The sequence below is a fragment of the Harpia harpyja genome, chromosome 1 (assembly GCF_026419915.1).
Source record: "Harpia harpyja isolate bHarHar1 chromosome 1, bHarHar1 primary haplotype, whole genome shotgun sequence".
In the NCBI taxonomy this organism is placed as follows: Eukaryota; Metazoa; Chordata; class Aves; order Accipitriformes; family Accipitridae; genus Harpia; species Harpia harpyja.
Window position 1 is genome coordinate 7868722 of NC_068940.1, and position 10085 is coordinate 7878806.

The following is a 10085-nucleotide window of genomic DNA, read 5'->3' on the forward strand; positions in this document are numbered from 1 at the left end:
AGAGCCAAATAAGCCATGCCAGCAAAAGGACATTTATTCTGGCATAATATGTCTATGTTAAGGTTTTTCCATGGAGCAGTGCTGCAGATTTTTCTGGTGTGGGCCATGCCTTTAGCACATCAGACCATCAAGGGTATGGTCTCTTCTAGCCCAGGGCGGGTACAACTTCACATGGAGGCACAGGCAGAGGAGGACCGTCAGGTACATGGTACAGGTTGACCTCGTCCTCTGGAACATTGCCACCCACAGCAGCGGAGCCAGGATGGCTCCCCAGGAGCTTTGCCCGCAAAGCAGGCGGGATTTTCTCAAGAGGCCATCTGGTCACCTGTGGCCAGGGCAGACAGAGAGCAGGATGCCGCTCCTGGTCGTTTGTGGGGAAGGACGGGGGACCTGCAGGGACAAGGGAATTGAGATCCCCTGCGGCTGCCAGGGCAGGGCCCGGGAGGTCTGGAGTGGCTCGCAGGGGTTAAGATGGGCGTATCGTGGTCAGAGAGGTCTGTCTGGTCAAGGAGCGATGCTTTCACTTGGCTGAAAGCCTCTTTCGGCACACCACCAGCCTCGACCTCATATATGTTTCATTAGCCAGTGTACAAGGCTTTCAGATCTCCCTTCCTTCTTCGTCACAGCGGCATCAGATGGGGACTGGAAGGGCTGCTGGCCTTTCGAGGTGAAAAGCAGCTTCCCACTGCTGCTCAGACAAGTGCAACTTGAGCCAAGTGCAGAGCATGGGACTGAATAGCTCTCCTGGACCCAGCACCACCCCAAAAAGTAAGCACAGTTGCTCCTAAAAGAAGACCACGCTGCCTGCAGCTGTGTTGCTGTTAGGACTATTTCTCCCTCCTTCAGTGCAACTTCAGACCTCTGGGGAGTGACAAACCCCCTGCAAAGCTTTGGGGCTCCACACAGAGCCTCTGAACAAACCCACTGCCACCAACCTTAAAATCTCTGTACAACAATTTGCATCTTCACCGAAAAACCAAGGGGATCAGCACAATCAAAAAGTTTGAAAATGCTTTTTTAAGGATTGTTCTGATGAAAAGAAGATGTCCATGTCTTGTTTTGTTGCTTTCAATCTAATACAAACAAGGAAATCCAGAAGTGCCAATGGTTTCTCATGTATGAGAGTTGAGCCCAGGCAAGCATCAAGGCAAAGCATCCCATCCCATTACCTTGCATCCACAAGATGGCTAGCATAGCTTCTACAAAATGCCTCATCTAAAGATTTACAAAATAACAGCACACCTAGGAGAGGGACGAGGAACGAGAGACACTGCAGAGTGGATAGCTAAAAGCTAGTGCAAAAGGCAAGAAGTTACTGCAAATGTGAATCATGTTGCTGATACAGGCTTTTCAGGTCGTCAGTTTCTATGAAAAAGCAGAGCACTCCCAAAAGAGCCTGTGGAGATGCTTCTTCAGCCAATCTTGGAAAAGGCCACAATCAAACAAACAGACAGATACCCACCATAAAATGCACATTGACTGGATCACTTCATGGCTTCATCTCATTTCTGGTGAATTGCTTTGGTCACAATTTATAAGTAAAAATAAATCACGTCTTCTGTTAACATATTCATATGTTTCAAAATTTCATGTTGTAATGAGACTTCTTTTCTAAATGCAACTTCATTTAATTTTACATTTTCAAAATGCTAAAGTTGCAATGAAATTATTTTGAAACTTTTTGAGGTGGAAGAGGAAACGGAAGATCTTACTTGGCGTAGCTCTACTTGCAGTATCAAATGTCTGTAGCTGCATAAAGCTAAGCTAAAACATAGGCTAAAGAAGCTCCTTTTGCAGTTGGGACCTTTGTCTTAAACTATTCTGGGTGTTGTAAGACAAGTACACTTAGCATGTGGCTTCCCCACTGGCGTTCCCAGCACCATCTCATTCACATACTGCTTTTTTTTTTTTTTTTTAAGACCCAGCAATGAACATAAGAGCAGCTTGGCCAGCGGGGCCTAGGCGCAGATTAAATTTTAGGAGAGGGTCCGACAGAAGCCTTGGGACTTCCTTATTACTATTCCCTTTATACAGCCCCATTTAGAGGCCCCAAGTGGAAACAAAGGTAGCAAGCCACTGCAACCCTGCTGCCAGGAAAAAGGAGGGGTGGTTTAATCAACCATCCGTGTTGCACTGTAGCAGAAGGGGCAAAAAAGCGCACATTTAGGACCAGATGCTTCTCCTTTAGATGAAAGGATGATTAAAGCACTTGTGCTGAAAACTGCAGCGATCCCAGTGTTATAAATACAGCAGTGCATGTCTGACCCTGCCCTTCCAAAAGCACGGAGCAGACTCTGTGGCTGTGGCAAGGGCATACAGAGGTGAGAGGGGAAAAAACAGAAGAGGGGAACATTCAACTAAAAAGCTCAACCCACACAGGAAAATGTAAATGCTGCTTTTGCTCCCCTAAGGAAACTCGCTTTAGTTTCAGAGCATACCACAGGTACCCTAAAACTTTTCTAACCAGAAAGAAAGAGTGAGCACTGACTAAATCCCTGTGTGGCATTGACTATGGGCAACATATTTGCATTTGTCCTGAGACACCCACGTTTCCACACGTAACCGGAAAGATTTCTTTCAAATGCAAGGAAGAATTCAGAAAAAACCACTGCCCTTTACAAACAATCAGCTGAATGTTACAGGACAGCTGCCTCTGCAGCATAAAACACGTGCAGGACACAGGGTTGGGGAGCTATCACAGTTCTTGCTACAAGAGCTGGTTTTTTTTCTCTAGCACCCCTTCAGCACCTATAGCAGTATACAGAAGGCTTTAACATACTGCATTAGAAATGCCCGCTAGACAAACATTACATGTATTCTCTAATAAGTTTAACTTTATGTATCAAAAGGATTCTTACTGCCTGGGCAACTTTAAAAAGAAGAAGAGAAAAAAAACAAAAAGGACAGATTGACAATTAAGATGGCATTTCAGTCTTAAAAGGAAACAAAATACAAACTCCATTTTCCTTATTGTTCCCCCTATTGTGAAGCATCCACACCCATAAAACTGTCTTGTACTGATAGAAAGGATTAAGTCTTTACACGTGAGACATTTCACGTCTTGCTGGATCCCTAAACAACTATGATATATAAGTTGTCTCAAGCAAAGGACAGTTACAGCAGTTTCTCAAAACCAGAAAGAGTTTGTAGAAGCAAAGCAGAAGGCAAAACTGTTTCCGGGCACCGCAATCCAGACATAAATGAGAGCACATCATATGACATGCACTGTTCAGAGACTAATATACCAGTCTGCTCAGTCCAGAAACTCTAAATGCTTCTGTCAAATGAATTTCCCATATAATAACCTTCCAGAGATGCAAAGAACTAATTATAGGAAGCACCTAATAATGGAAAACATAAGCTTTAAAATTGCTAATAGATAAAAGGCAGGGACCTAGTAGATTGAATCTTTTGCATCGGGCATTTCTTTTCTTTTGAAATTTCAGTGTGCAGGGATGAGAAAAATGGGTACAGTTTCCCTTTACATGACAGGAACAATAATTGAGTAGGATTATATGTCATCCATGAAAATACTATATTTATGCCTCGTTGTAATCCATTCATTGGTTTATGGATCCAAAGTCCCACGGGTAGTGTCACAAATCCACATAATGTCCCCGAGTAGTGGATTTTGCATTTGGATCTGTGATGTAGCCAGCGGACACAGAAAATGACATGTAGCCAGAGAGCTCCCAGGAGAGCGCACAGCCAGGCGTGCCGAGCACAGCGGCCGGTCCACAGCTCAGGTGGGAAACACAACCTTCGGCTCCCCAGTCAGCCAGCTTCAGAGAGGTGCTCTGACCTACAGACTGGTCTCTCCCTGGTCACCAGACGTTTTACACATCTACCACTTACAAGAGTCAAAGGCGGTCATGTTATATCTTGTATGTCATATGGAGCCATTTCTTCTTTTGCCTAAAGATGGCAGAAGCCCAAGCCTAATGTTATCTGTTGGACTATCTAGAGATATCACTACAGCCAAATTTTATAAACCTGAGACCCGTCATTATTTCTTTCTTCATACATTAGGACTAATCCTGAAGTAGCACAGTAACATGTGATAACCTTCCTGGTAGAAGATTTCCTGTGTGGCTTTGTACAAGATCTATACTTCAGCTTCCCCCTGGAAATTGAGGGGGGTTGTTTTTTTCCTGACAATTCTTTCCTTACTTAGCCTTTTAGGTTGTACATTTCCTGAGACAAAGACCATTTTTTATTTCATGCCTGCACCAGACTCAGCTAGGCTCCAGTCTCGGGTGAAGCTTTAAGGCAATATCATAACAGTGATTAAAAAAAAAAAGTAGTTGACAAGACTTTATAGCCACGGCTTATATAGATTACATACATCTGCTGGTAGAAGGAGGTGCACTTTGGTAAAAAGCTTTCCTCATAAATCATTAATTAGGTACTTACAACTATCTCAGCTGCCAAACCCTTGAAGCTTCTCAGTCTTTAATGAAGACAGGAGGAGCAGTTAAAGAAGTTGTCACATTTCCTTAGACATGCATCTCAAACAAAGATATTGGGTGTTGGTCCATTATTGAAAGTTACTGTTAAGTAATAAAATTCTCCATCCACAGTACTGGCTTGATTGTCAATATAAACACAGTCCTATACTGCAGTTACAGCTGACTGCGAGTAGCCTGTAACTATAACATGAAATCCAGCAGTAACTATTATGCTGCAACTAAACAGACTTAAATAGAAAGCAATAGCCTAGTGCAGTACCATTCCGAAGTGTTTATGCCCAAAGTATATCTTCACATCGAAAACCCACCCCTGGTAACAGTTATCTGGTAATGCTCCTATGATAGGCAGCGGTATTTCTGCAAACCACCAGTGCTAGGGCAGAAGCACCAAGGATCTACCTACAGTTATCACTGCGGCCAAACTAGCAAGATGCAGCTGCATGGTTTGCAAGAAGCAGCACTTCAACCTTAGACTTTAAGTTAAAAATCAAACGGGTCATTTCATACCAGAGGTCTTGATTGTAACATGATCTCAAAGCACATTAAAACTTGAGCAACAATTGGGTACCACTACCAAAAAGGCCCTAGGATTGATCCAAAGTGTGGACTCAGGCAGTATCAGTCGTAAAGCAGGTAATCCTCTCCTGGTTGTCTTGGTTAACCCTTTAATTTATGATCATTGCACACCACATTTGACACCTGAGGTCTTTAATTTTTGTTATTGCCAGAAGAACCTGCAGAATAAAGCAGGCACAGTGCTCTTTTGAAAGAAGAGTCCACGCTGAAAATGATTCCCAAGTTATGAGTAGAAAGACTGATGGGCAAGAAAAAAGGAACCAGAAGTTGAATGGTGTCTCAACCTTCGATTTCACAGCTTATTTGTTTTACTTTTTCTTAAAACAAGATATTTTTAAAGATTTTACTATATAAGTAGATTGACAATCCTGAAACTTGTATTCCTAGTACACATACAGCTCTTACTACACCCTTTCATTTCACTTGGGCCACCCTATAGTTAACACATGATCTATTTCAGCCGCTACAAAACTTGAAGAATAAAACCTTTCAAAGGAGTCTTTTGACCTGTGCAACAGCTACCACTTATGCAGCAGTATCAGTGAAGCAAGGGTAGAGGTTCTGGTCTCAGAACAGTACTTACAAGGAAGATCTCCACACTGCAAGATATCCAGCCGTGTCTGGCGTGCCTCGTGCGCAGAGCATCTCCTTAAAGGACCAAGGACGACATGAAGCAAGCCCATCCGAGGAGGGGAACCTTTTGGGAAGACACAGAAGTTCATTCTTAGAATTGTATTGGATGTTTTCTCCCAGTTACATCAGTGCTGCACCTGCTAAGCAGATTAAGAAAGGATAGCAGTCTCTCAGGTACCAACCCACCTTTCATAATGACTAAATCTACCTAGGAAAGCAAGTGGGAGAAATATTGGAAATCTTACTTAGGCAAAATATATATCAACGGGAGCTGGGGAAATTTTCTGCATTGCCTTGACCTTGCTGGCCCTCTTTGTTAAAAAAAAGCCAATGCCATTTCATAAAGGTTTTATGAAAAGCTATAAGCATGAGCACTGCGCAGACTGAAAAAAAGTGGTCTTTCTGGCCTTTCAGGATCTTAAGAAGGTGTTTAGACTTATGTATGGTAATATTTGTCTTAACCAATTTCTACAGAGCTATCCTGAGCACTGGGAACAGAGGCGTGAGTGGCTCAGGTGTGGGTCCGAAGAAGGCACATCCTCACCCCCAGTTTTTTCCCAGGTCCCATCACAGCTTCTCCATCCCTACCCCTGGACACCAAACCTCGTGTGTCTTCCCCACCAAGACCTGGGGGCTTCATCTCCTGCTTACGTGGGTGCACCTGGCAAGGAGCCAGCACTGCAAGGGTTAAAAAGTGGACTTTTCCACCCAGAAGGCTCAACTGACTCCTTTGAAGCCATTAGTCCATTGTATAAATCCCTCCTAGTTTTGAGGATTACAGAACAAATACATTGTAATGGCTCCGTAGGAACCTGGCCCGTGGGGTCACCCTGACTTTAGTTTGTGCATTATGTCCCAAGTGACAAAAATCGAAGCACATTAAATGCTTCATGAATGTGAAATGTCCAGTTTTAATCTCGGGGGCTTTGCGGTCCTACAGTTTGCCTTGAATACACCAAAATCCACAACACGGACTGATTAGAGAGGAGCTGGCTTCAGTTGACATGCTTGCACCAGGCAAATTCAGATAGCTTCAGATTTAGAGTAATACTTGCTTAGTGTGTGTTGGGGTGGGGTTTATCTAGCTTTATGCATTATAGTAGAGCACATCCAATAAAGACATAAATAATTTATGCAGAAAAAATTCTCTTCTATTAAAAGAAAATCTTAAAAATATAGGTTGATCTAATAAGACACTTACAGACCCTTCATAGCTGAATGACACCAAATAACTACACAATTTCACTGCACTTGCCCTCCAGGTAAGAAAGATATTAATGGAATTTATGAGCAAGGAGAATAAGTTAAAAACTTATCAGGGTCCCTTCAAGACTGTCACCTGACAAATCATCTTAAAGCAACTCTGCCCTCTTGGTTAAAAAAAAAATAAAAGACATCCCTTCACTCTCCACCCATCAATTTAGACGGTGGAAGTAGAATCTCTGCAGCCTTCCTCACCCTCAGCTCTGTCTCACTCTGTTTCTTTTTTTGTAAGCTAGCAGAGCTTTGTGTCGACTTGAAACTGCTTGACTTTGATGGGTAAATTCTGGCTGATTTTATCGACTGCTCAGCATACTCTGCATTAGTTGCACTTTCCACTAGACATTTTGGTCAAGATTATTTTTTACTAGGAGAATTTCCATTCCTGGCAGAGACAGAGACCCCAGTAGCACTTAAGGATGGAGGAGAAAAGGAATATGACGGGATTGAAATGCTGCCATTTAACATTTGAAAGAGTTAATAGCAGCCAGAAAATACTGACACTTTCACAGACACAAAAACATACACTAGAGTATTTGGCTGTTTGCTTTGGGGGTTGTGTTGCATTGGTTAATCTTTTTAATAGAAATATTCATAAAATTATTGTGATTTTAAAAAATTATTTTATTTGCATTTTGTTACTTATCCTCTAGGGAATAATATGCTGCACTGCCTCATAAATACAAACCTTTGACATTTGGGAAGAAATAAGCATATATTCTGTTAAATTACATTTGAAGAAACACTTTAAAAAGTTAAATTTCACTTTTCAGTGTGACACCAGAGCTCTTATTTCCTCCTGCTGAACACACTTTTACATTAGACAGTTTATCATTTTAAAGGAACTTCCTGAACTTATTCTTTATGGATTTACTGAAGAAAAACAAGTACTGCTTCCCAAGCCAAAGCTTTGCAAAATTGCACAGCAGTGGATATTTTCAGCCAATCTGACGTCTTACTACAATAACATCGTAACATAACCTTATCCCAGTGGGGATGGGAATGCACTGAAGCCTCTCTCTTCACCAGAAGGATTCCCCCCTCTTGCCCTGATAATGAGTTTCAGTCCATCTAATCTCTTTCTCTCAAAGATCCTATGAAATAGCAACCTTGCTCAAAAAAAGGAGGAAATTATGTCTTTATATCCCCATTTCTTGCACACCTGGTGGCACTGGCGCGATGCCCATGGTGCTGGGGCTGTACGAACAGGTAACAGCAGCAGCCTCTTGCCAGGCAGCTGCTGCCCAGTGGCTGAAGCAGAGGCTTTGCAGGTTGTAAGTGGGTCTCAGGGCATGTCTCCCCTGTGAAATAATGGGGAAAAGCCCAAACAAGTGCCCAGAACTGGAAGCAACACAGCCACGTTGGTGAGTAGCCCACCTGAGCACTTGGGCTTGGCTTTGCTTCTTTCCGGACCTCTGCTACCACCTTCGTGTGGCATCGCTCTGCGCTGGGAGGATTTTCAAACTACCCAAGAGCTGCGTGCCGTATTGCTACGGCTGCCGTGCAACGTAGCTACGCTTTGTATTACCTTGAGCAATTCAGTTATTTCTAAAACCAGAGTAAGGACCTTGCTGGGCTTCCAGAGGTGCTATGAACTTTCCGTAAGCACGGATAAGTGCTGAGGACTGATCCCTGTGCTGAGCAGCGAGTACCCACCACACAGCTCACTAAGCTTCTGTGGCTGCAGGACTAAGGAGTCAAACGAAGAGCAAGATCACAAGCCTCTCATGCTGCAGTGATTTAATTTCAATCCAGCATGCCATTTCTCCTCTCCTTACTACGGACAAGTCCATGTTTATTAAGGCACTCCGTTAGTCTTCCCCCCCCTCCTCCACCATGCTGCAGAATGTTTTTTTCCTCCAGGGCTATAGCAGCAGCTGGCACACTATTTCCTTCTGAGGTGTAGCCAAATAATGGCCTTTTGGAGGGGGATCTGTTTCATCTCTTTTCTCCATATGTTCCTTTCAATTGAGGGGTTTAATACACTCATTTTCACAGTAGCTATCTAAGTGTTTTTCCTTTTCTGTATCTATTACTGAAATGAATAAATGTGCACAAGGCAATAAGGCACAAGAGTCAGGCCAATATACCAGAGCTTTCTTTGGGGAGTGTTTTTCCGGGGGACCTGGAGAGAGGAGGCGTTAGCCTTTGCCAAAAGTTGATCCCCTTGTCTGGGGCACGGGGAGGTTAGTCGTGCTTTTGTGAGACAAGAGAACAGTCTTCCTCCAACAATATACAAGTGCTTTTTCTAAATGGATGCAGCATCACTGGTCCAGAGGATAGCATTTGCTGTCCTCTACTACTTGAAAACTACTTCATTTGGGGCTATGATTTTTTACCAAGACAACCATACAGCTCAGCAGATGTAGGCAAATTTGGCAAGCACTATATATGCAAACAGATAGATAGCTAGATAATGCTGGAAATATCATGGCAGGAACAAACAATAAGAAGTGAATCCTGCAAAAGTGTCCAGCTGTGCTGTCAAAGCCCTCCTGTTATAGCCTGGCCTAGGAGATCTATTACAGCTGAAAGTGTTTCAGTATAACTGGATCCACACTAAGGGACTTAATCTGTTTAAAATATACATCACTGCATGCAAATTGCTATGTACCTGTACATAAAGCAGAAAAACAAAGGAGCAAGCCAGGGAAGTGAGAAACCTGAAAGAAGGGGTGGAGAAGCTAGCAGGTGATAGCAAAACGTACACTGTGCCCTCCGCCTGCCACAAACGTTTTGTTTTGAACAGCAGCCCAGTAATAGTGAACAGTTTGGAGGAACAAGGAGCAAATCAACATAGGAAAGCTGTCTTCTACCGAGGAATGCGATGGGAAGGCACAGCGAGGCACTTTGCTTGGGAATTTGGGAAGGCAAGCTGCAGGTGGCAAGGGAGTGTCAGACCTCAGAAAAAGAAAAAGCTAATGACCAGGCACTAGAACTGAGGAAGTCTGGGGTGCAAGAGCTGTCACATGTGAGATCTTCTGGTGCCCAACTGATTCCCTTTTCCTTCCATAACATCAGTAACACAGAATCTCTCCTTCACTCAGCCACCTATTTACACAACACCTGTAGAAGCATCAGATCTTGGAGATACCCACTGTTCTGTCAAATTTGGCTGAAATCATTAAGTGGGTTCAAAATTTAGAT

The 10085-nt window shown here is 43.2% G+C and overlaps 1 long non-coding RNA gene across 1 annotated transcript in view; it reads right to left on the minus strand.

Moving 5' to 3' along the window:
• LOC128151961 (uncharacterized) overlaps window positions 1-5743 on the minus strand; it is a 157563-nt gene extending 151820 nt beyond the window's left edge. The window contains exon 1 of the long non-coding RNA XR_008238508.1: window positions 5629-5743. This is a non-coding gene — a long non-coding RNA (uncharacterized LOC128151961). The remainder of the gene's footprint in view (window positions 1-5628) is intronic.
• Between the last annotated feature and the right edge of the window lie 4342 nt (window positions 5744-10085).